At 40.5% G+C, this 27,979-nt stretch overlaps 1 protein-coding gene across 3 annotated transcripts in view; it reads right to left on the bottom strand.

Annotated features, from left to right (window-relative positions):
• The window catches only part of LOC140225501 (uncharacterized), a 129,432-nt gene that overhangs the window by 88,200 nt on the left and 13,253 nt on the right, over nucleotides 1-27,979 (bottom strand). Inside the window, exon 2 of one of the 3 annotated variants that reach the window (XM_072304626.1) lies at nucleotides 22,917-22,950. The exons of the other annotated variants lie outside the window; for them this stretch is intronic. The gene's annotated coding sequence lies outside the window, so the exon portion shown is untranslated. The remainder of the gene's footprint in view (nucleotides 1-22,916; nucleotides 22,951-27,979) is intronic. 3 annotated transcript variants of the gene reach the window in all.

The following is a 27,979-nucleotide window of genomic DNA, read 5'->3' as shown; positions in this document are numbered from 1 at the left end:
ATTTTCAACTCATGATTTTGAAATGTTTGCACACTCTGAATGGATTATTCTCATTCAAATTGATGGAAAAATGAAGTATAAAAGGAAAATATAAACGTGTGTTTTGTAAATATTAAGGTGGTTCCGCGTCGAATTTAGTGATTTCCACAGCACTTTGATTTTTTCTTTTATATATTTTGAGTTTTTACTGTGCTGCAGCGTGGTGTACGCGCAACCATCGGCTCAAATTTGGACGTATTTGACTCTAAAAGATCGATATGCAAATGGGTTAAAACTAAAGATTGCGTGCTTCTTGATTTTTTCCTCTCTTCTTTTCATTTTTTTGTAGTTTTTTTCAAGCCAACTACGGCTCATTGAGATTGATATTAATGCCATCGCTTGGAAAAGGTATTACAAAATATTTGCCACCTTAAAAAAATGTAAATGTTTTTATGATTAAGAAATATTTTCATGAGAAAAATGAAAAAAAAAAGCTATATACAAGGTATACTTTAAATCGACAATTTTAAGGATAGAGATAAAACCAAATACTCACCAATGACGATTTGAAAAGAAGAAAGTAACATTTCATTTAAAAAATGAGTCACCGTAACAACACCTCTTTCTCTCTCAAATTGAGAGAGAGAGAGAGTCAGATTGAGAGTCTCGATTTTCTCATTTTGATACTGCCATTATAATATTATATGGACAAAAATAGTATACTCGGATCGAGTCACTCTTGCTTATTTTACGCATGGACGTAAATTACTGGACAAAACAAGTGTGCGGACAAAAAACCATTGACAAAATGTCCTAAAACCTTGCAATGGCTATGCGGCAAAATTATAACAACAACAAATTTTGACAGCATTTTGTTCAAGTTCCCGTAGTTCCTATATGTATAGAGTGGTATTGACATGCTTGGCGAAACGTATTTCATAAAAATAAGTTGAGCTATTGGTAAAAAATGAGATAATTTGACAGGTTATTCATTATTTGCATAAGCCCTGGTCTGCTCGAGGCACAAATTTTTGATGAGAAAAAATTAATTAGTCAATTATTTTCAACTTAACATCTGAACATATTATGCTGAAAAGACCTTGGTTGCACGCAAATTCTATGAACATGGCTCCTTTTCTAGCATCGATACGTTCATTTTTTATTCAAAAAATGAGGCTCAGTATACATTTCACACATCAATAAAGCCACATTAAATGACATGACTTTAGATTTGAATTTTAATCCAATGCTTTGTGATTCAAGACATGGGTAGAAGCTCCCGTTTACGAATTTTTAGTCAGCGAGAGAATCAAGCCGCTGATCTTCATTTTTTATCGCAAAAACCGGAGCTGAAAAATAAGCACTCATGAAAAGAAATTCATTTTCGTTTCTAGGAATTCTTTATGAATTCAATTTTTAATGGGAGATGGGATGGCAAGGCTTCTTCATCGAGATTAATTTTGGTTCTTCAGACGGCTCCGTAAAATTAGTTTCGAGATATTGGTCTTAGGATTACATATAATTGAATTTCTTTTCAGCTTTTTGCAGGCTTTTGACGTGGTTTATCGTTCAGGGCTCAGTGCCCCATACAATCCCCCCCGCTCGTTGTGAAATAATAAATTCGAAGAATGATCCAAACGTCCCGTATAATCCATCGAGTTTTCGCCCCTTTTTAAGGTGGTCCCCTTAAAGTTTTAAGGGGCCTCGAACGTCGCTTACTTTGACCTAAAGAAACTCACAAAACTTCAAATCTCCATATCAATCCGTTCAAAAGTTACAAGGGCGATGCCAGGTGCCACCAGACGAGCGAACTTTGGGATCACCCTGTATTTGCGCGTTGATGAATTCGCAAAATTTTGCGCTAATTTTATAATTAGAGAGAGAGAGAGAGCTTTGTCAGGCCAATTTGGGTCACAAACAATGGAAAATTTGCATGCACATTTTTATTGCTTCATCTGAAAGTGCTTAAGGAGCTGATGTCACAGTATTTTTTGTAATTTTTTTCTGATGTGGGAAATAGTATATCTTTGTATCTAATTTCCGGGTCCATTCCAGATTAAAATCTTTGCAATTGACAAAAATGTAATAATTATTCCCTTTTGTGACATTGTGAAGGCCTAGAATACGGAAGCCGACCAGAAATGGATTTGTATTGCCTTTACTCTCAGTATAAAGGGACTCTTTTGCAGTGCTAAGGAAAAACGCCGTATGAACATTCGAGAGTTGCCAATATTCCCTTGATTAAACATGTATTTCTGATAACACTCAACACACATTTTCAAATATTTCTGATTAAATTGCGTACCAAATTTTTGGAAAATAACATTAGCAATTTTCTCAGTGAATGCGATTTTTATCGAAGGAAACTTGACAACGTCTGAAGGCTCATACGGCGTTTTTCCTTAGCACGGCAGTCTAGTCGCCCGGAGAGAATTTCGTATTGTTGTAAGAAGGGTTGGCAGTATGTTGAAAACTTAAAGCAAATCCTCTGGCGAAAATTCGCTTCGAGAGGGTAGTGGCGGGTATCGCTTCGTCTCTGTTTCGGACGTGGAGCCGGTGAAGAGGCAGCGATCATGGCGGAACAAACACTCACCTCAAAAGCCTATTAGCTGCCTGAACTCGCGGCCGTAGCCAAACACTCAGACAGAGATACCGCGGCGGAGAAGAAACTCGATTATTGGCCGGAGGCGGGGATCACACCCACCCCAAATTGGCTGGGGCAATAACACGCCCGGCAAACAAAGACGAAGACGACACACAGTGGATCCAGTCCATAGGGGACGTCTCACAACATTTTTTTGAGACTTTAAACGCTCATAACTCTGTGTTTTCAAGAATTTGAAGTCTTAGAAGTGCTTTAATTGGTTTCCCCGTGAAATTTTCTTCCTAGAGCACTCCTTAAAATTTAAAATGTGACGAAATATACATCAACACTGAAAAAAAAAATATGGTAGATTCTACCATACTCTGACACAGTGATATGAGTATGGTAAAAAACACTAGACTCTATGGTAGCATTTACTATGCTATGGTGAGTATGGCCAGAGTTCTGATGAATACTGCTATGATTCTGGTTATTTCCTCTGAATAGTATCACTGTGTAAAAAATCAATTAAACGGATGGTAGATGTTACCATACTCTTTTTTCAGTGAAAATTTGCAGTTTTAGTTGGAATACTTTTATAGGGAGAGTATGGACATCTCGATTTATCTAGCTCTTGGGGTCAAAAAGGCGACAACGTTGAAAAGGAAAATCACTAGAAAAGTGCCGCTGCCAACCTATGCATTTGGATGATTACTCAATATGGCCGTTAGCGCATTACAAACAAGCGTCTTAAAGGATCAAAACTTTGAAACTGAGAAAATGTAAGCGGTATCAAAGTTTCATGCGGGCTTTTATAATTTTTGATCAGTATAACTAGTTGAAAAGTAAAAATTATTACCACTGGATGGTTCGAGTTCATAGGTGGCTCCCCTTTGGGGCCATAAGAGCTACATGACCTGATCAATCTTAACCTCCAAATTTTCGAGTTGTCCATAATCTCCCTGTAAAGGTAGGTACTCCAGTTTTAGTCAAAAATTTCATGTCCGACCTCTCTGATTGACTCGATCCACTGTGCGACAGCTGAATTTCCCGCACTCACCTTGATAGGTGGAGTTGCAGCTGTAGATGACTGGTGCTTGGATGGTTGAATCGTTAGCGACGATTCGATCGATGCATCCCTATTCTAGCAATGATATATATCGATCTGAGTCATTCGATAACAATACTCGGATCGCCGTCGCGGGGGGGGGGGGGGGGGGGGGGGCGGCGTCTCACGTTATCGTGCTTCGAATTCCGAGGAGGCAATCCAGATACCTATATCTGTTCTCTTACTCTGTCGTGCTAAGGAAGAACGCCGTATGAACCGCCAGACCTAACCACATCTCTCTTTGTTTTAATGAAACACAAATGTTCTGGGAACGTTACGGATATTTTAATTCAACTTTTATGGAAATTTTTATTCGCACTTTAAACTGAAATATTTGAAAATTTCAAGGAAAAGTATTTTTGACTCTTCTGAAAAATGACCTTTTTATCGAGGGGAATTTGGTAACGTTTGAGGGTTAATACGGCGTTCTTCCCTAGCACGGCAGACTACGTCTACAATCTTCGCGAAATTCCTCTTTTGGAAGAAGTTTGTCGAAGTCTCCTGAAAATTCCAAGGAAATGTATGCACAATTTCCTTCAAAAATAAACATTTTATCGAAGAGAATTTGGCAACACTGGAATGTTCATACGACGTTGTTCCTTAGCACGGCAGTATAGGTTTGACACCAAGAAAATACGACTTTTCAACGACTTGAGCGCGCACCGTGGTTTACGCGCAATGCATGAAGTATCCTGGAGACTTGTAAGGCGCTACTATTACGCGCAATGCATGAAGTATCCTGTGGTCTTGTGAGGCACTATATGCGTCTAACACCGTACCACACGTTAAAGTGTCACATACTCGGAAGAATCACACGCTGGAAAACGTGGCAACGAGCCGTTGGCCCCGGCGGATCAATAAATTGAGGACTAATCGGTGTGATATTGTAAATAAAAGCGGGGCCCGGGACTCTTTTGTTTATCTCCGTGTTCGCTTATTTATCCCCCGCTGCGCCGCTCCCCCCCCCCCCTCCCCGGCGGGCCGGTTGATAACGACCCGGGTGATCGGCCCGGGAACCCCTTAATTTATTTCTGGCCGCAAGCGACGCCCCCCTTTCCCCCTTGGCGCCAAACCGCGTCCGCTCTCATGGACCTCTCCGATGATGCGAGCAGTCGGTGCAAGACAGGATTGGCGACGGATTAACGCTCAAGCCCGAATTGACCCCAGTCTGACGGACTCGGGTTTTTTTGGACCGATTTTCCTCGGGCCTATACATAATAGTCACGCGGAAAAATGTCTCAGACCGGTCACAGCTTGGTATGACGAGTTTAAATTTTTTTGACGAGTCACAAGCAAAAACGCTCCAGGTTCTTGAAGTAGAGTGTCTACTGAGTCACGTAAGGCAAAAAGAAGAAAATTCTGTTAAGCTCCTGGAAAATGAAGTCGATTTAAATGTATCTTTGGGCTAAAATAGCCAAATTACCCATATCAAGGCCCGTCATATTATTTAAAAAAATTTCTTTTTCCTGGATTTAATGCTTCAGTTCCTTAAATTTGCAAAAAAAAAGTAAAATAAAATAAAATACCCCAATTAAATTAAATTAAATTTATATTAATTACATTATTTTATTTAATTAAAATTTTATAAAATATGACGGGCCTTGCTATGGATACTTTGGCTATTTTAGCCCAAATGTACCTTTAAATTGACTTCATTTTCCAGGAGCTCCACAGAATTTTTTTATTTTTGGTTTAAGTGACTCAGAAGACACTCTACTTCTACCTGAAGAGTTTCTGCTTGTGACTCGTCAAAAAATTTAAACTCGTTCTGCCAAGTGGCATGCGACGTACTTTGCGATGTATCAATTGATCTGCCATTCAGACTTATGAAAAGGATCGATAAACAGGGTGTTCGCAACGGACATCTTGATAATCGATTCCTCGCCATAGCTTCAAATGGGGAAATATAGATAATCGATTATCACGCCTCCACTGTCGTGGACTCGGGAAAGAAAGTGTGGAAGAATAAAAAGTAGTAATAAAGATCAAGACGAAGATATAGAGAAGGGAGTGGAGAAGAATAAAAAGGCATGGAATAAGAGAAAAACAGGAATATGAAGAGTCGGAAATATTAAATTATTTTATTTTCTTAAACTTTTTCTCCTTCTTATAAAAGAAAAACGCACCGTAGCAACTCAAGGCATGGGTCACAATCAAAGATCTTGTTTCGTTTGTTAATAAAACAGATGAACAACAACAAAAAATCGGGAGCTACCGGAGTTTACCGGCAACCATCGAGACCGCCATATTTAAAAATCCCAGTTTACCTTGAGAATTTTGAGATATTTACATGCGAGTAGGTGTACCTCTAAAATTCTCAGCGCCTGAATGACTTTTTTTTCCGTGTAATTTATCAAAAGGGGAAAACAAGCGGCGGCGTTTGTTTAGCGAGCCATTGAAGCTTGAAAAAGACCGGGAAGCTTATTTATTCATAGGGCCTTTTTATTTGTTTGACGCCTCTTTTGTTCACTTGTGCTCACTTATTAAACGCTCCGGGGCCGAGATTTTATTGGAGGGAACTTCCCCGACCATCCCCGTCGGGTTCTCCACTCCAGAGGAAAGAGAGAGCCGAATATTAGAGATGGACTGCATAATTGCATATTGAAAAAGCAAGCTGAGAGCAATATAATTTTGTTAAGATTGAGAAACTTTCTTTCATCTCGGAGGATCCGGCTCCAAACAGACAGTTTAAACAGGGTCGTTTTATGACGAAGCCCCATTCATTCATCTCATGATAACCACTTGAAACGAATTAATCGGTATAATAAAAAGCGTTTTTCGTCCGAGCAAGAAGTTGAAATTAGAGTTCAGTCAAAGGGAGAGTATGGTCATTGCGGTAACCACCTCTTATTGGCATCTTAGTTTACATTAGAGTCCCTTTATACTGAGAGTTAAGACATTGTGAATCCATTCCTGATTGGTTCCCGTATTTTAGGTCTCCACAGTGTCACAAACGGGAATAAAGATTACATTTTCACCGATTGCAAATATTATAATCTAGAACGGACTGGGGAATAACGGGTTCGGCAAGGAACAAACGGAATGCGAGAAGGAACGGAGAAAGGAATTTGCGAATGAGCCGATCAAAGGTTACGAAAAACTATCAATTTGTGTAATCTTTATTCCCGTTTGTGACTCCATGAGGGGGGGGGGGGGGGTTGTCACGACTCTCAGTATAAATGGACTGTAGACTACATGGGGCCCAAAAATGGCGGACAATGTAAATGAGTTTAAATTAAAAGGTTACTCAAAATTTAGTTTTATTTACATATTGCAAAAAGTACTTTACTCAAGTGCATTATTACAACGTATTTAAATTGTGTTTCGGCTAATCGTGTGATATATTAGCAGAGAATGATCATCTTATATATGGTTGGCAGCAAGTGCGGTTGGTGATAACCGTCAAAGATGGCAGTAACACCCCTTCCTTCATCTACTTCTTGTCGAGGTAGACTTCACGAGAAAACCGGAACCACTTTTGAACCTCATAAGTATGGCAGAAATCCCAATAGGACGCGTTTCTATAGGAAAATGTATCGCGATATTATCGATGTCGATGTATTGAAGTATCATCGATAATTTGCAATAAAATTACAATTTAACCTACGGCGATTCATCGCAATATTATCGAAAAAAAATCGTGATAAATTGAGATAAAATTTCGATTTTTCGAACGCAATTTTAGAGAGATAAAATTGCAACAAGATCGAGGATAATCGCTCACATGTTGATGATCCTAGAGATTTTATTGGCAAAAAATCGTAAATAAATCGCAATTTAACTTTAAAATATCACGATTTTTTCATTGATAAACGCTACCAGGGTCCTCGAGTCATTATAAGCTTAGGCCAATACTGCCGTGCTAAGGAAGAACGCCGTATAAACATTCGAGAGTTGCCAAATTCCCCCGATAAAACATGAATTTTCGACAACACACATGGATATTTTTCCTTGAAATTTTCAGATGTTTAAGATTAAATTACGTACAAAAATGTCTGAAAATTTTGGAAAATAATATTCACAATTGTCCGAGTAATTTCGGTTTTTATCGGTAGAAACTTGGCAACGTCTGAAGGCTCATACGGCGTTCTTCCTCAGCGCGGCAGAATATAAGCCTAAGTCTAAGGATATAAAATTCGAAAAAATCCATTTCATTTCCAATTTTCCCTGTTGACTCGCTCCATTGTGCGGTGCACGTTCATATCCCACGGACTGTTCTTTTCGATTTTTATTTGATGTAAGAAATTTGGCTCCAACGGTCAGTTAAATAAGCCTTAACCGGCACATGAGTTTACGGTCTCAGGCAGGCGTTTTAAGAGGGCGCGAGCTCGTGATTTTACGATCCGAACCCGTGAAACCCGTAAAATTAAGGCGTGAAACAATAAAACGGCCTACTAAATAACTAGCCTTCGTTTTTGTTGAGTCCCCTCCTTCTCACAGCCGAACTTTCGGACCGAATATTTCAGGGACCACTCCACCACAAAAGCTAAAGTTAGGGAGGCCTATTTAGCTCATAATGCGGTGGCGTGGCGTGATTTGCGATATATCGATCGATCTACCATTTAAACCTATGGCAAAAAATCGATAAACAGGGTGTTTGAAACGAGCAGCTTAATAATCGATTCTTTGCCACAGCTTTAAATGGGGAAATATCGAGAATCGAGCATTCACGCCACGCCACTATCATAACGGTCTATGGAGGAGCGAGACCAACAATGCGTGACTTCTTGCAGGTACCATAGAACGATTCTTTGGGATAAAGTAAGACATTTTTCTTGGCTCTCTTTCTTTGAAATTAGAAACTCTGTATCTCAGTCAAAGACACAATTTGTTATTGATTAGTAAGTCACAACTTTATGAAAATCTGATAATGGGCGCCGTGTGCCGTCTTATGTCAAAGTTTTATGAAATTAAATTATAGATGAAATAACAATAAGCCTTATCAATGCATCAGTGCTAAAAATCGTGTCTATACCAAGGTCTATATTAAATGAGGGTAAATTGATTTTGAAAATGAACAGAAAATAAATTGACGTATTGATTGCAAAGGCCTTTGAAAAAACAATACAGCGTTTTAGGCCACGTCCGATATCTTGGATTTTGGAATTTTGACAATTTAATTAAAAAATCGAGTTTCCCGTCAAAAAATAACACCTGACACCGAGTTCCAAAAAATTGATCAAACAAGAGGCGAGATGGCATTGTAGACCATGTTCGTCATCTTTGATTTTGAAAATTTAACGAAGAAGCTAGGTTTCTCGTCGGAAAATACCACCTGACACATAACGGGCGCGCACAAGAACTAAAAAAATTGCAAGAATAGGTTTTCCTTCAGTTGATCCGCTTTCGTTGGGCACACTAATAACGTTATAATTCTCTCTCTTCAAACGAATCAAGGCTACAATTATTTTTGTCACGGGCAATAATTGGCTTAAGATATGCGAGGTAACTTGAAATATATCAGTTTACAGGTTGACATGCCTTATTTGGTAGAGCAACCTACTTGAGTTAGGTTCAAACCTAAGAATACAAATATATCAACTCCGGTGTGTTGCACAGTATCACGCGTAATTGAAGGCGTTTTATATTGCCCCGACCGCGGCCTACGGAAAGCAGTGCCGTGATGTGTTGGTTTTCAGTACTGCTCGCGCTACAGCAAAATGATGAGTAATTTTCATATGTTTGTGTTACGAAGACCCTACGAAGAACCATTGCTTGATTATTAAAGCCTCTTCCTCCGTTTGTTGCTGACAAACACACCAAAACAATAGGGATTTTGAATCTTTAAGGTTCCAAAAACGGGTTTAAGTGATGTACTTAAATTAAAAGATGAGAATAAAATGTTCGTGCATTGAATATCTTTTGTAGCGATTCAATGTTTAAAAAGCTAGCCTAACATCGTTAAAGAATGGGCCGGATAAAGATAAATAGGAAGAAATGAAGCCAGTGCTTAGCATGAAACGAGATCTTTTTCATTTACTTCTCTTAGTTGTAAAATTAGCCATTGAAGTCGAGGCACAACGCTGCCGTGCTGAGGAAAAATGCCGTATGAATCTTCAGGCGTTGCCAAATTTTAACTTATAAAACACGAATTTCCTAGCTGTTAAACTTATGAATATTTTTCTTCCAATCCCAGACAATGTTGCCTGCAATTTCACCTAAAGTTTCTGAAAATTTCAAGGAAAAATATTCATAACTTTCCTCAAAAATAGACATTTTATTGAAGGAAATTTGGCAACTCGCGAATGTTCATACGGCGTTCTCCCTTACGGCAGAACGTTGCCTGAGGCGTTTTCGGACCGAAATATTTTGTACAAAGGTTTCAATCATGGTTCAGTCGTGAAAATGACATAATCCAATTTTGCAACGCTGCAATTTAATAACGTAAATAAATATGCACTTGTGTGCAGGTGCATCCATGAACTTCGTAATATTCCCGCCATTAAGATTTGGAAAACACCAAGCCCGAGCTTAAACTGCCATTCTATAAGGAAAAACGCCGTATGAACCCTTAGGCGTTGCCAAATTTCCCCTCGCAAATCACTAACTTTCAGGAAAATTTGTGAACATTTGTCTACCAATTTCTCAGATAATTTTGTTTGTAATGTGATCTAAAACTTCTAAAAATATCAAGGGAAAATGCTCATAATTTTACTCAAAAATAAACATTTTATCGAAGGAAATTTGGCAACTCTCGAATGTTCATACGGCGTTCTTCCTTAGCACGGCAGTAAACGCCTTCTGTTTGCTTCGGATTTAATTCCGAGCGGGCTGAATAGCTTCGTGTTCCGATGAGAGGAAAAAGGAGGCAAATGGCTGGCTTGAGTGCGCGAAATTGTAATTATTTTGCCGGCGTGTAAGCTACTTATCCCTACAAAGCGCTGGATAGGCTGCATTTAGCACGAGCGACGACGATGCTTTTGTATGGGTCTAATTAACAAACACCGCCAGATGAATCGCCTTCAATTCAATGCAATGCAATACAACAACACTCGGGTGTTGATATAGTTGCTGCTTCGATTAAATCAGCTTATGTGCATTTAGTGAGCAATGTGGCTGATCCTTTGGGTGGACCATGACTTTAGTCTGACCGACTCGGTCCTTTGTTTCTCGATCTTTCGTTTTCTGAATCGGAAGGAGATAGAGAAATGAAAGGGGGAAGAAAAGAAGAAGTAGGGGGAAAGAAAAGAGGTGGAGGGGGGAATAGGAAGGAAAACTAGACTAAGAGAAGGAAAGAAATCTCCTCTTCCTCCTTCTTGCTCTTCTCATTCTTCCTTTTATTTTTCCTCCTATTCTCTCCTTCATTTTTCCCTTGAAAATAATGCATTGATTTGCAATGCAATGATTTCATTACTAAGCCGCTTGTTACATAAGTGTGCTCATCCGCATATCGCAACGAATCAAAGAAATCTGAAAATTATTTAAAAGTCATTTTAAAGTTATACTTGCTCAGTTCATTTGAATGACAAAGATACGTTCATATTTTCAAGGAACACTAACAATAAAAAAAGAGCCAAACGTTAACAAACGACCGTCTATTTATTTACTCCTTCATTTATTTTCTAGGATTTTAAGCTGCCTAAAAAATGAAAAAGATTGATGCTGACTGATAGAATTTATTTTTGTCATCTCATTCTTTATTCTAACGTGCCAAGGAAAAATAGCTTTTGAATGTACCGGTAAATGTTGCAAAATTACCCCCCATAAAATCTCTATTTCTGAGACTATTATTATTAGAGTCTTCCTTGAAATTTTCAAATGGTCTAGTTTGTATTGCAAATAAAATTCTCTAGAAGATAGGGGAGAAATAATCAAACATTTTCTTCAATATTTATGATGTGTCTATAAGGGAATTTTGCGACGGTGGAAAGATGTTACGGCGTTTTTCTCGAGGACGAAGATACTCTGAAGCAAAGGAATCTTTGTCTTTTGAGTTTTCAGGAACAAAGGAACTTGATGATAATGTCGCATGATTAATTAGGTTCAGAGAAATCAGAGATGGCTTTTTTCAAAGGAGGCTTTTTCCAAGGGAGGCTTTTTATGCTCATCGTGAGTTTCAATTAATGATGCCTTCCGAGGGAAAAGCTATTAATGTCTTTAATGTCTTTCTGAGTATTAAGTAACTGATATCAGATTTTTTTCCCCCGAACGTCTTTGAAGAAAACTTTGTCCACGGCACTAGCAAACAATGAACTACAAGGGGAGGTAAAAATTAGACCGTTAAGGCCAGGCCCGCCACATTTCATCTCGGGCCCTGGTACCAGTTTGAAGGCCCGGGCCCCAAGCACGAGGGGGGGGGGGGTGTCCGAGGGGCATCCCCAAAGAAATTTTTGAATTTATAAATCTATCCGGACGCATTTTGAAGCTTCCATGACGAAATTTTCCATCAATTTCTGCGGAATAATTACGCTTTTTTTCTACTTTCAGCACAAAATACTTGCGAATTTTTGCATTCAAAACATCTGGAAAATTTTTATTTTTTTTTTTTGGGGAGGGGCATATGATACTATTTTCAATTCTAAGGGGGCCAGGCCCCCCTGGACTCCCCCTTCGTTTGTCTATGGCAAGGGAGTTGAGCCATGATCCATTGAAGTCAAGGATGCCCAGACTGAAGACGCTTAGCATCTGACGACGGGAGAAAATGAAACGCAGTTACTAAGAATATCCTTTTGTACTGAAAATCTTGAAAATAGATAGACATTTTCCAAGAAGTATACTTCCTTAAAAATTTAAGAAGAATCCTACAGTGCCCCAGCGTGTTTTTGAAAATTGATTCACCTTTTGCGCAATTTTTAGGGGAAATTTTTCACTTTTTCCTACGAAAGAAGGATTGCGTGTGAATTCGTAATGGTTTTTCACAGGCAGCACGGGCCCCCTCCGGGGCCCGGGCCCCGGTACCAGGGACCCAGTATCCCCCCCCCCCCTTGTGGCGGGCCTGGTTAAGGCGCCGTTTATAAATTTCGTAACGCGCTTTTTCGGCATTTTTTACCTCGCCTCCCCTCCACGTAACGCTTTTTCGACGTAATGCCGTGCTAAGGAAGAACGCCGTATGAGCCTTCAGACGTTGCCAAGTTTCCTCCGATAAAAACCGAAATTACTGGAGAAATTGCGTATATGATTTTCCGAAATTTTCAGACAATTTTGGACGCAATTTTATCCTAAAATATCTGAAAATTTCGAGGAAAAATATGCATAAATGTTGTCAAAAATACATGTTTTATCAAGGGAAATTTGGCAACTCTCGAATATTCATACGGCGTTCTTCCTTAGCACTGTAGTATAAATTCGACGTTTGCAACGTTGCAGACTTCTTGTCATAATTTATTTTTTAAACGGAAAACCACTCAACGGCAACTCTTTAAAACTGCGGTGAAACTTCTTCTCTGCGCGAAGAAAATAATTCTGCAAAAACTTTAAGGAATGATGTAAATTTGTTCTCCTTCAAAAAATAACACAGAGACTGAGATTTTCAGACACCGCAAACGAGTTATGTGATAGCCGACTTACGCCGTCGATATGTTGGAACCGTACACTGAACGAAAAAAGAATCTTAAATTTGCCGCCAAGGAGTATTTCTTCTTAAATCAGGAATTTTGCTGCTTAATATAAACTACTTTTTTCGCTTAAACCAAGCCTTATTTTCCATGCACCAAGAAAAATTCAGCTGAAATCAAGATGAAAAAAAATCTTGGCGGCAAATTCAAGAATCTTCATGCTTGAGCCAAGCATCTTTAGCGTACCATTGTTTTCTATTTTCTTCTATTGAGTTTCTCAAAAATTCAAAATTCAAGGAAAACGTGGCAACACCCGAACGTCACAGAGCATCCTTCCTCAGGACGGCAATTTTCCATTCTATCGCATTAACGGCGCCAAATATGACGCATGGATTCACCGGCCCAGCGGAGCACAGCTGGCGACGCGAATGACTTCCGAGCACCTCCACCCCCACGCCCCCCCCCCCCCCCCGGGGGGGAGGACGAAAAAGTGGAGGGGATGGGTTAGGAGGACGAAAAAGTGAAAGGCCCAAGCACCCGTGACTGATAACATCTCGAAAATCGTCATAAAAACACCGCGGGCAAAACTTTCGGGCCCGAGCGAGGAAACTTCCTGACAAAAGATTCCCCGTGCCGCCTCGCTCTGACGTCAGATTGTCGCCCCTCCGACCCCCGACATAATATAAGGGCGTATCTCAATTCCACCTGAACCCTGGCCTCCGTATATCTCTATGCTTTCCCAGGCCCGTATGCGAATACTGCCGTCATATATCCATAAGAGCCGTACTCTCAAATTTTCCAAATCGAGTTTCCTTCGAAATTCCTCTGATTTCACATAAATGGTATATCACTGAAATAGCTAAAACAGCAAAATTCAACTTAATTCTACGAAAATGAGACATATCGACGGTGTAAGTCGGCAATCACATAACTCGGTTTACGACGTCACAAACTGCCTATCATACTTTATTTTTTAAACGGAAAACTACTAAACGGCAATTCATTAAAACTGCTGTGATTTTTCTTCTCTGTGTGAAGAAAATTCTGCACAAACTTCAAGGAATGAAGTAAATTTGTTCTCCTTTAAAAAAATAACATAGAGGCGGAGATTTTCAGACACCGCAAACGAGTCATGTGATTGCCGACTCACACCGTCGATATGAGAAAGCCATAAGTGCGCAAAAAATGACGTAGTTTCAAGCTAGACAGCAGTAAGTGATATTGTTCCTCCAGAGAGTCAATGAGGACAGTGCTTTCAAGTAAAGTACCGCTCTCTTCTGCGAATTTCTAACTTGGAAATGTGTCTGTTGTGTGTCCAAAACGCAATCATGAAAGCATGCAGAAGATAGCACTTACCGCTGTCTTGCTTAACAATGACGTAGCATGAAAATGAAAAATACCCTTTTTATGTAATTGAAACAAAATGGGTCGATTTTTAATCATCCACACGATTTCTAGGAGTTTTGGATGATTGGTGGAATTTAACAAAGAACGGAGGCTTCTTTCAATAAAATTTTCGGCTCCGGAGCCTCTGAACCCATTTTCTCAAAACTTCATTTTTGCATTTACTGCTAGCTCTCTTCGCTATCACGGCAGCGCAGTGGCGTGCGCGCAATGCGTGAAGTATTCACGTCGTCTTGCAGGCGCCAACATTGCCGTGATTGCAATTGATACATACATGAGTCGCTTTTATAGCGCTCTCTGGCGCTTTGCGACGCCTAATCGCCACAAAACTCGGTCTTCCCACAATCCATCAGGGAGTTGACACTCTCTCATCTCATTTAACACCCCCTGTCGCCACCCTCTCACTGGGCGTCTCCTTCGTCTCCTCCCAGGAGGAACCCAATCGAGCATCTTCTTCGGCAGCCTCTCCTCCGTCATCCTACTGACATGACCGTACCAGACAAGCTGTTTGTAATCGATGTAATAATAAAATCGGTCGATTTTTAATCATCCAAACGATTTTCTAAGAGTCTTTCTAATGATTGGTGGCATTTGACAAAGAACGGAGGCTTCTTTTAATAAAATGTTCGGCTCAGAAGCCTCTAAGCCCATTTTCTGAAAACATCATTTTTGCAATTACTGATATGTTCGCTATCACGGCAGGGTAAAGATACGCCCTTACTGTCAGGGATGCGATGAGTTGGAGCCTGGAATGTTCCCGCGGAAATCCTCCTCTATTTTTGAGATAACCGAAATCCGGCAACTGCGCGTTGCTCCGGATTCCTGTAGCCGGAATTGTCAAATATTATTCCGGCCTGATAACGAGCAGGATAAAAACCGGGGCCCTCCGGGGATGAAAGCCCCAGCTTTCCTGAATGTTTAGGTGGGTTTAAAAACGGAGGAGATAGGAGGTGTAAGGACTTCTTTGCAGGCCTTGGAAATTCTTTAGGGGCCGTTTATGAAATGAATAACGCTCCAGGTGGAAGGAGGTCTACGATGCGTTACAGATGCATTACGAGGAGAGGGGAAGAGGGGGAAGCTCCTTTGCCGTGCTGAGGAAAAACGCCGTATGAACCATCAGGCGTTGCCAAATTTCCTGTAATAAAAAACGATATTTCCTGGTAAGCTTGTGAATATCTTTCTACCAATTTTTCAGATAATTCTCTCCGCAATTTCACCTTCCATTACTGAAATTTCAAGGAAAAATGCTCATAACTTCTCTCAAAAATAAATCATTTTATCAGAGGAAATTAGGCAGCTCTCGAATGTTCATAAGACGCTTTTTTCTAGCATGACCACTCACGTTGTATTTTTGAGTTTTTTTTTTCAAGTGTATTCCTTTTAATTTTTGCTTTTCTATTTTTTGCTATTTCATTAGCGTTTCATTTTAATGATTTTCGAATTGACTCTGTTTCATCCTCTTCCTTTTTTGCTAAGAATTCTGTGATTGAAAAATGCTTGGATAACTTAGTTGGCCTTCAATGCCTTCTTTCTTTTGTGTCTCTATTTATTCCTTTCTTGTTTGCCTTTATTTACTTCACACGAGTTTTCTCTCTCCATTTCACGTGTCATAATTGGACGAATTTCTGTCAAACGGATCTATGTGCATTGAGACATGAGCCCTGAGACCCATAAAAATATATGCAAAACAGGACTCAGGTCATAATGCACATAGTTCCGTTTGACAGAAATACGTCCAATAATGCATATTCGTCATCAACTCATCATTCATAGGGAAACTATGTACCATTTTCAAATCGGATTCAAGTCAGGATGCCAAAATTGAACAGTTCTCTATAATTTTTATTTATAAATCAAATAGGCAGGCCGATACAATGAGACCTATGAAAAATCTCTGAATTAATACATTTCAAATACGTTTCATGTCAAACCGTCAATTAATTTTAATACTCCCCTTTTATGGAAAAACGACTCTGACGGTCTGAGCTGCTGTTTTTGCGGTAATCCGCTTCAGGGCAAATGAATATCTCTCTTTTGTTGGAGACGTGTTGTTTGTGAGGAAAGTTTAATGAATTTTCCGTATCAGGTGACCATGAGCGATTATTATGTGTACATTCATAGTAAAGCTTGCGTCGGATTTTAATAAAAATAAAACGGGGGAAAACAATCAAGCAAACTTTGGAAGGACATTCAATGATAGAGTTAGGTGCATAACGTGCTCATGAAACCGAGAGAAAAACAAACGGAGGGGCTCAGCAATATTTTTGAACAATCAATAAGTATGGATGACGGCGTGGTTATTTAATTTTTTTTTAATTATTGGAATCATATTGATGCCTAAAGTTCGAAACCATGCATCTGTAATGCAATGTTTCGAAATTTCCGCTTTTTTGTTTTAAAGAAAAACAAGCCATTTTTATAGCTTGAAATTTATACAAAATATTCTGCGTACAGAGACGAAACATCAAGGAAGTTTTCAAGGAATTACGTTGGTAAGGTTTTCTAACTAAGAATTCAAGTATAACTAGAAGTCTACAGGGTCGCAAACGGCTCGAACTTCAGCTATCTGTATGCAAATTTAGCATACAATCTTGGAACAAATTACTCAGTCATATTCTTGTAGAAATTAGATTTTTTCAGTCAGTTTTGCAACCTTGGGATGTGGCTACTTTCGTTCATTCGGAAGACGACGCTATGAAAAAACAAAATCAAATGAAAATGGAGATACGATGTCTGGCACTTTCGCCATCGATACGTAAATTCAGAAATTTTTGAAACAAACACACGGTCATATTCTTGTAAAAATTGAATTTTTGTGAGTCAGTTTTGCAACCTTGGAATGTAGTTACGTTCCTTCGTGCGGGGAACGACGGGATTTGGACGCATTTCTGCCAAACGGAACTATGTGGATTATGACGTGAGCCCTGTTATGCACATATTCTTATGGGTATCAGGGCTCATGTCTTAATGCACATAGTTCCGTTTGATAGAAATACGTCCAGATGAAAGCCTTTGAAAGCGCTGAACGACACGATACGGTTCAAGCACTCCCGCCATTCGCTGAGACGAAGACCTAACCGCACCCCCCCCCCCCTCCATCCCCCACGCTTGCCTTTTTTACTCAATGTAGCAGAAGCAAGGAAAAGTTTGAGGGATTTTAATTCCGGCTCGAGTTGAAACAAAAGTTGTTCTGCCAAGTTTCTCTCGCTCTCTCGCGACGGATCGACTGCTCACTTAATCTGCGGAAAAGTTCCGGGTAAATATTTTACAAAATACCGCGAGCATCTAGAAAGCCATTTATGGTCCGCCTTCCAAGTGGTCCCGCCCCCGACTAATCGGATTCCAGCAAAACTACAGCCCTAATATCCGGTTTTTTACTCGGGACTTTGACATTTATTAAAACTTTATTGGTGGAACTTCGAGCCTTTATCGTCGGAGACATCGTATTTTAGAGACCCCGCACTGGCGATCTAAGGAATTTAATCGGATGAGGCAGAAGTTAGTTTGGAGGACAACACTTTTTTTCGCCGATTGATGATGGATGAACAATATGTTGAGTATAAAGAATTCTTGATGATGACTGATGAATATCGGGATGAACACTTTTCTGGGCGCGTTTTTGCAAAATAGGTTAGGATTGCTGAACCGACCACTCAAGTCTTTGGTAATAAATCAGCATTAGCCGAATCTGGAAAAATAGATGTAAGGTTCCTAAGGTGATTCGTCAAGCTCAAGTGACGTGGTCGAGCTGGCATGCGATATATCGCATTGGTTAGGTCAAAAATCTCGGCAGATTTTCAATTTTTAGCCAAAAAAAGGACGATAGCCCCTGCGCATGAGCCTAAAGAATCACTCTAAACCTAAAAATCGGACAAATTCAGAGAAATGAAGGCAGAATAGTGTTTGGAAAAAACCCTCGCATTCGACACAGAAATCGATAGCTTAATCGAATGCGAGGTTTTTTTCCAAACACTGTTCTGCTTTCAATTCTCTGAATTTTGCCAATTTTTGGGTTTATAAGGATTCTTTAAGCTCATGCGTAGGGGCTATCGTCCTTTTTTTGGCTAATTTTTAAAAATCTGCCAAATTTTTGACCTAACCAATGCAATATATCGCATGCCAGTTCGATCACGTCACTTGAGCTTGACGAATCACCTTAAGAGCATTGAAAAGTGCCTATCAAAGTAGGTGGTTTTTTTTTTTTTTTTTTTTTTTTTTTTTTTAACCCCAAAGCGGTCTAACCTCTTTGCACTGAACAATATAAGTCAAACTAGCTCTTTTATATTTTTCCCCTAAAATGGACACAGGACTTCAGTTTTCTACCTTATAATAAGATTCCACAGTTCAGGTCTCCTAAGTCCTAACGAGCTTCTAAACAGACAATAATCACGACGCTGAAAAAAAGCACCAAAAGCCGAGCGCCCGGTGCCCTAGATTCCACCTCGTGGAGATTCGACCTGGTCGTTTCCGAAAAAGAAAAAAAAAATCCATTTTTGAGCCAAGCCCCAAAACGCTGGCACCTTACGTAGCCGAGGGTTCATCCGCCGATGAACATGTCCCTTTTTGGCGGGCGCGGTGCATCAATCATGTCGGTGGAGATGCACAACCAGAGGCGTGAATGATCGATTATCGATATTTCCCCTTTGAAGCTATGGTAAAGAATCGATTATTCAGGCGTTCGCTGCCAACACCCTGTTTATCGACCCTTTCCATGGGTTCAAATGGTGGATCCATCGATATATCGCAAAGCACCGAGGCGACGCCTGATAAACTCCGGCGTTTATCCGACTGCGACGTCCTGCAAAAACGCTCGTTTCGCCGCGACGCCGCCGACGGCATAATCCACTTAATTAAGCCCCCACCACCCCCACCACCCCCACCCCCACCCTTACCCCCCGTCGGGACCCATTAATTTCCAGCCCCTATTGTTGTCGGCTCACCGCGGATTCGAAGGAAATTCCGCCTCGTTTACCGCGGATTCGCAGATTTTCTGAGAGATTTGGCCGCGGAAAGCTCCGCAGTTGTAGAGAGATGCAAAATGTTGCTTAAAAAAGCTTAAATGGGTCTTTTGAGATACAGCAGTTTTTTTTGCAGTTTAAGGGACACGGAAATTGACACTTGTCGGACTTGACGATTTTTCCGCTTCATTTAGCGCGGGTCTCGAGATTTTTAGCGAGATTTGCGGTCCCGGTGGATGTGCTTTGCGATATATAGATTGATCTGCTATTTAAACCTGTGGAAAAGGATCGACAGACAGGGTATTTGCAGGAGCACCTTGATATCGATTGTTAACCATAGCTTCAAATGGGGAAATATCGATAATCGATCATCACGCCTCGCTACTGATTGCTCCGCAGTTGCATAGGGAAACCTGCTGTGCTAAGAAAAAACTCCGTATGAAAATTCCGCAGTTGCCGATTTCCCTCGATAAAATGTATATTTCTGAAGATAGTTTTAAATAGTTTCAATTGAAATGTTTAGCTACATTTTATTACAGGTCTGATTGCGAAAAAAATTTTCTGAGAAATGGAAGGGAAAATATTCCCAGGCTTCCCTGAAATTTCGTCTATGAGTCTATATTTTTACGCTTACTAAAAACGCCATAAAAACTTCAGACGCTGCCAAATGTTAACGAAATTACTTCATACAATTTTTTTTAAAACTGATGAGTATATTTTTAAAATAAATCTCGCAATAGTTTGCTACGTAATTCGATGCAGCCCCTGTGCAAAAATCTCGACGATTGTTCATTTTTTTAAACCTTAATATTACATAAATTGGACTTCGGCAACAATTTATTGCGGGCTCTTATTTTTAATTTTTTAAAGAATTTTTAAACATTGATGGTTATATCTCTAGAAAATTCTACTTTTCCTGCGGGTGTGATTTATTTCTCCCTGAAAAACACACATTTCTGGGTTGGGTTTGTTGACACTGGGTCCTGAAAGCCTACTTATAAATCCATAAAATGATGGGTTACAAGGAGATCCGCAAAGACATGGCAGCAAATTGCCATACAACGGGACTTCAGCGGGCTGATTTTTGATAGACAAAGCTATAGACAAAGAAGACATAGGGAATATGGAGCAGTCCCATTTGCTGAAATGGTTGGTTCAAACAGACTAAGGGAGAAAATGGAAGACTAACCATAGAGTCCCTCGTAGGTTACCGTTAGTTCGTCCATTACCTACCTTCTTTATCCATCGCAACCACCCGCTTTCAAAAATAGGATCCCTCCATATCCCTTTTGTCTTGTTTTTCTACGGCTTTGTCTATAAATTTCCACAATCAGCCCCCAGATTGTTTTCATTCAACTCGACAAAAAACTTTGCCTCGGTGGACTGCAAGCTTCCTTTTTCCGCGAAGGGTCATGCATAGAGCTGGTGCTGAATACACCAGCAGGGTTGCCTAGAATCCGGGCTAAAAAGGACCTAAATCCGCGATTTTTCACATAAAATGGGTAATTTGGCAACGCTGGCGGACGACACGACGAGCGCGACGAGGCGCGAGGCGCGATGTAATTACAAAGTTGAATGCAGTTCCCGGGAAACGCAAACGCCGGACCTTTTTTTCCCCTCCTTGTTTCATGAAACTTTGTTCAAGTCCTCCTAATCGATCGAAGTAGCGGCTGCTCCACCGAGGCAATTTCAAGGAGCCGTCTCTCCCGTATTTGCATAGATAATGCGCCTACACTGAAAAAAAAGTTACGGGCTGTATAGACATATTCATACCGTCCGTTTCGGGCTTAGAGGCCGAAACCTCCGGGCACTGGAGCCGTAGCCTCTACTGATACGTCTGGAACTTTCGGCCTCTGAGCCCGGAACGCGGACGGTATGTCTAGGTATGTTTCACAAGTTCTACTAACATTTTCAATGATAATTACACCGCGCATATAGGCTAAAAGAACTACAATGCCCCTTATAAATAATATAAACAACAAATATCCGTAAAAATAAGAACCAATGATAAACACGAGGAAGATTCTTGAAAAAACAAGAACATAGACATACCATCCACGTTTCAGGCTCAGAGGCCGAAATGGTGTACACCGGGGTGTAGGTTTGACACGAAGAAAATACGACTTTTCAACGACTTGAGTGCGCACCGTGGTTTACGCGCAGTGCATGAAGTATCCTGCAGACTTGTAAGGCGCTACCATTACGCGCAATGCATGAAGTATCTTGCAGACTTGTAAGGCGCTACTATTACGCGCAATGCATGAAGTATCGTGTGGTCTTGTGGGGCGCAATTATGCGTCTCGCGCCGTGCGCGCCAACACCGCGCCGGCCGACGCGATTATTCAAACTTGCGGCATCTTTAAACTTATGATTTTGAAGTTGTTGTACTGTTTATTGGAATTATTGTCATTTCAAATGATAAATCTTTACGAAAAACCCGACTAATTTTCTTCTCTTCATTTACATATTTTTATAAATAATCATGAATGAAGCATACAAGTGGAACGAATTTTACGTGTAGGCTCCCTCGTTTCTCAGTGATGCAATGGCGTGATCATTTCGACAAAATTTTGCTATACGGAACTACAATTTCTGGCACATCTGTAAAAACACTCAGGTGCATATGAAAACTATCGGTACATACGTTTTTCCTAAGCTAAGCCAGGAATTGTGGTTCCTAATTGCAAAACGAAGTTCTTTTGATCAATGAGCCCTATTTCGAAGCCTAGGGTATGGATTCGACGACGCGGAGGTTATGGATTCGATCAACGTGAATCGATCGAAAAAGAAAAACGTGAGCCAACCGACACCGATTCAATCAACAAAAGTGAATCGATCGAATGGACACCGGTTCTTAAATAATATGGACGTATTTATGCTAAAAGGAACTATGCGCATAGGGTTTTCGTGCAACATAGTTCCTTTTAGCACGTCCATTTGTCGGTCGAATTGGTGTCGATCGGTCCAGTGGCGTGGTGTCCTCTGCGATATATCGATTGTTCTGCCATCTAAACCTATGGTAAAGAATCGATCATTAAGGTGTTCGCTGAGAACATCCGGATTATCGATCCTTTTCCATAGGTTTAAATGGCATAACAATCGATATATCGCAAAGCACGCCTCGCCACTGGATCAGTTCACGGCCATCGATTCATGTCGATCGAATCCATACCCTCCTTTCGAAGCCTCCAGTTTTAAAGTGAAGAGCCTGTTCACAGAATCATTAAAACAGGCTCTTCATCGATACCGATTCACAATTGGGCAGGTGCGGGGTTACTTGGTTACAAAGTTACTTGGTTTTGATTAAAAAAACGTGCACGAGCATTCAAATAATTTCCAAGAAAAATGTACGTTCAATTAATAAATCGTATATTTTTATAGTTACTCACGAATAACTGCATGAGAATCAGAGTCAACGCATACCTGAAACATAATATAGAATTAAATTAATACAATGAAAAAATTCTTAACTCCTTATCATCGACATGTTGTCATATTTTTGTAACATTTGCGAGGCTTTCCGAGTATAAAACTGTCTTTGACGAAGTGCATTAAGGTTACGTGAGCGAATAACAAGCTTCAATGAAGCATGAAAACTATGGATCACTAATTAGACCGCAGGTAATTTTTGAGCGCTTCGAAGTTAACTTTGAATTTTCCGCACTCCAACACAAATCATCAAGAGAATATCGACGGTGAAACTACCAAACCACGTATCTCGGTTTGCGACGTCGCAGACTTCCTGTCATACTTTATTTTTTAAATGAAAAGCTATTTAACGTCCAGTCTTGAAAATTTCCGTGATTTTTCCGCTTCGTGCGGAGAAAATTCTGTGAAAATTTCAAGGAATGATATTGATTTGGTCTACCTCAAAAAAATAAAATGCGAGCGTAGATTTTTAAACACCGCAAACGAGATACGTGGTTTGGTAGTTTCACCATCGATATGAAGGATGTGGCAAAACTCTCATAATCAATGCCACGCAAAATATACGTTCAAATGCGTAGCACGAAGTTTCAACTCGAGCATCAACATCTCACGGCTTTCCCTGAATTTCCTGGACTGATTTCGGCGACTTTTTGCGACTTTTGAAATAAAGCAATTCTTCGACGATGTTTTGAGTATACACTCCATGAGGTGCGTCCTCGTGACGGACGAGCCGGTAAAATTGATGAATTATGTGTGAAAGAAAAAAAAGTGAACAAATCCATGAACGAAACTGTCCTAAACAACGAACTGTCCTAAAAAGGAGAGTACGGACGTGTCAAAATATGGAGCTCATTGGTCCAAAAAGGGCCAAGCTTCATTAGGAAAAATGTCACTGCGAAATTTTTAGATTCCAATATTAAACTATGACGACCAAGAATGTTCATAAATGAGCTTTTTTCCGCAAAAACGAGTGAATCTATGCAAAAACTAAGTCAAGTACGTGCTTCACAAACGACGCATCGTAACAAAAGTAAAAATCAATCACTCTGGATAATTTGAATTCACAGGTTGGTTGCCCTATTGGGTCCTTTTAGCTAAATGACCTACCTCAAAATTACCGATGTGCCCGTGCTCTCTTTATACAGGTACTCTACCTGAAACCATGCGAACCTACGAAAAAGGGTAAAAAGAAGAATATTTTTGTCTCCCTCTTTTCCACTCTCCGCCCCTTATTGGTTCTCTTTTCTTTTTTGTCTTCCTTCTCTTCTCTTTCTTCTTCTTCTTCTTCTTCTTCTTCTTTTTCTCCTTCTCTGTTTTCGTCTTTACACTGAAAAAAAATTCTTGGCGCACGTTTTTACCAAGGTCCGTTGGTGTCTTTACCATCTCACTTTTTTTACCAATTATTGGTAATTTTACCGAGACAGACTGGTAAGCTTACCTAAAAACCGGTATTTTTACTGTTTTTTTCAGGTAAGAATATCACTTTTATTGGTAATCAATTCCCGGTAACTTTGCCATTTTATCTCGGTATTTCTATCACAGTCGCAGAGTCGATAAAAAAATATTGGCGTTTTTACCAAGGTCCAGCAAAATAACCGAGAAAGTTCAATAATTTTACCGAGATTCTTGGTAAAATTACCAATTCTATAAATGATAATTTTACCAAGAAAAAACTGGGATCAAATGGAACCCTGAATTCTTGGTAATTTTACCCTTTTCTTAGTTAATACACCAAGATTTTTTTTCAGTGTAGATTCAGAAAACGAGGACTTAAACCTGAATAACCCGAGTTGGTGAGACTGACAGACTAGGGATGCGAGTCCATAATGGCGGATTTGAGGGTGGAATCTGAGAAGCGCGACATGGCGGTCGGTTGCGGAACTATTCATCTTGAGGGCGAAGCCGGGATCCGTCAGATGACCGAGACCACGGTGCACCCTCCTTCTAATCTCGAGCGGGGTTGCCAGATCGTGCTCTCGCAGCTGCGGATCCTCGTCGCTTTCGGATAAAAAACCCGGGGGCCCGGCGGCCCTGCGGCAGGGATTTCGGCCGAGCTGATTAATTATTTTCCTTTGAAGGAGCCGCGGAAGAGCACTCCATTCATCCTGATCCCCGTAGGTCAGGTTAGTCTCGGCGATAATTGAATCCAGTCTTAGCCCACGCCTCCAACCTTGATCCTAGTTGTCAAGTGGATTCCCAAATCGTCCCAGGTTCTCCCGTCATAGCCAAGAGACCAGCACTGCCGTGCTAAGGAAAAACGCCGTGTGAACATTCGAGAGTTGCCAAATCGCCCCGGATAAAACATGTACATTTGAGAACGATTATGCGTATTTTTCCTTGAAATTTTCGGACATTTTAGACGAAATTGCGCACAAAATTGTCTGAAAAAATTGAAGAGAAAAATTTCACGATTCCAAGTAAATTAGAGTTTCATTGGAGGGAATTTGGCAGATGTAGTGGCTAGAGTAGATGTATCCGAGCGCCTTCAATTTTTTGGTATGCAACACGGATATCCAAAGACCACGAATGGTTACATCGATGTATTATTAACCAAAGAAAATTTGTTAAATTTTCCGCGTGGACGCTGTTGGATCTACTTTCTCAAAAATGTAATTTTACTTTGAACAATTTTTTATCAGTAAATCTTGATGAACATTGCCACGCGCAATCACCGTATTGAACGCAGCGCCTTCATTCGCTAAAATAGGCAACATCCGAGCGAGACCAAAAGGGGATCTGATGAGCGGGGACGACTAAAAGGCCTATAAGAGAGGGGGAGGGGTTTTCAATAGTGCGGTCAGTGGAGCGAGTGCGTAACCCACCGTTGCCTTTCTTCCTCTAAATAACCGAATTTCCGCCCTCGAAGGGCGATGAGGAGGGACGCATGGCAACAAGATAATCATCCTCTAATCGCAAAACCGCTTTGGAGGGTGGGCGAGGAAAGAGGGGGGATTTTTACTTTGCCCCTATTGTCAGGTCGTAAAGGACAAGATAATGAAGAAAGGTAAAGTTTATGATAAGCTTTTGCCCGGGGTTGCTCGCCCTTTGTTCGGGTGACCCCGGTCAAGGTGCCCTAATTGCCGAATTTACCGAAAAATTCCCTGGAAATTGTGGCACGGAGGGAAAAATAAGAAACTGTACCAAAGGCGGCTGTAAAGCGCCTCCGGAGAAACAAAAACTTCATAAGCTAGATTAGACTACCTACCCTGTTTCTCGATCGTTTTCCATTTCTAAAAATGACAGATCTTTTTTCGCACAGCTGCCGCGCCACAGAACCTCACACTTCGACTTATTCTGTCATTTTTGGCGGTGTATTAGACTAAATCCCACTGAGTATAAGAGCGCTGGAGAGACAAAGTCAAGCACAACCCGGAGACAACAAGGACCCAAACGCAGGATCTAGTTAAAAGCACCGCTAACACCCCACCACGAGCAACTCGAGGCTAAATGGACGCATTGAAATGAAAAGGAACTTATCAATTGCGACATGAGCTCTATCGTGCATTTATTCTTATGGATCCAATTGCTCATGTCAGAGTGGATATAGTTCCTTTTGATTTAAATGCGTCCTGATATTTACAGCCTCCTCGCGAGCATGACACGAACCGAAGACGCGGATTAATATTACAAGCGCGAGAGACCCGACCCCGAGAGGCAGGCGACGCACAGTGGTGTGAGTCGATAGGAGAAGTTGGACACAATTTGGAAACTTTAAACGCTCGTAACTCCGTTCATACAAAACTTTGATATTTTAAAAGTGGCTCCATCGATTTCCTCGTAAACTTTTCTTCTAAAAGCACCCTTTAAAATTTAAAATGCGACACTTGAAACATCAAAATTTGCAGTTTTAGTCAAAAATTTCATGTCCAACCTTTCGATTGCCTCGCTCCACTGTGCGGCGTGGAGGAGGGGGGGCGTCGAAAAGAGCTGATAAGCTTTTATTTAAACATTGAGTGGTTGAAGCGAAGTGTATTCCCGAGAAAAGGACACGACGGAAGCGAAATACATCCATCAGGGTGGAAAAACAACCCCCCGCTCTGGAGTTAATGGAGGGGGAGGTTGCTCTTGAGAAATCCAAAACTTTTCAACGCCGAGCAGTCGGAGTTCCAGTGAACATGCGGATTTCTTCCCCCGCAATTTGTTATTGCGTCAGGTGAGTGGGTACGCCATTGGCGGATCTCGCAAGTTGGCCATACTGTTTTCTCCCCGCATGTGACCTTATGGAAGTGAAACGATTCTTTGAGGGGCAAGACGCTCCGACAAAAATCGGGCTCAACACGGGCCAATTGGACTGCATTTTGCAATTTGGAACTATAAATTCTGGCTCTTCTGGAAAAACACTTATGTGCACAGGGAAACTAATGGCACATGCGTTGTTTTTAAACCGGGCTAGAATTTATAGTTCCAAATTGAAAATGTAGTCAAATTAGCCTACACTGTGTTAATTGGTCCATGGTGATTTTTAGAGCTAGTTACGTAATTGACCTACTTTCTTTGGATCAGGTCGATCCCCCCGAAAAATTTGGAATTTTCCCTAACAATTGAGTTTCTCTAAAGAAATGTCAATTTTCCGAAAAATCTCTGCACTGCGAAGAAAAACTGAAAGACCTCTGTTTCTCTCCATAGTGCAGGGTTATTCCGGAAAATTTACTTTTCTTTTAAAATACTCAATTTTTAGGGAATTGTATTTAGCAAATGGGTGGTTTTTATAGGAGGATTATAATTAAACAAGTGGTTAGAAATGGAAAAAAATAATACGAACTATGCAAAACGATAATCCGGGTATCGGAACTTGGCTGTTTTGAAAACGCCTTCAAATGCGGCGTGATACCTCACGCATTCCGGAGAGTTCAAATAGTTGTATCATTGCGCCTTAGAAATGCAACGGAAGATTACAATTGAAATAGCCTTCATGCACGCTGGCCTTTTCGATTTCCGTTGAACATTTTTGCAGTCATGAATGCGCTTAAGGGCGCTTCAGCTGGAATTGTATTTAGCAAATGGGTGGTTTTATAGGAGGATT

The sequence above is a fragment of the Bemisia tabaci genome, chromosome 9 (assembly GCF_918797505.1).
Source record: "Bemisia tabaci chromosome 9, PGI_BMITA_v3".
NCBI lineage: Eukaryota > Metazoa > Arthropoda > Insecta > Hemiptera > Aleyrodidae > Bemisia > Bemisia tabaci.
This window is presented reverse-complemented; position numbering and strand designations above follow the sequence as displayed.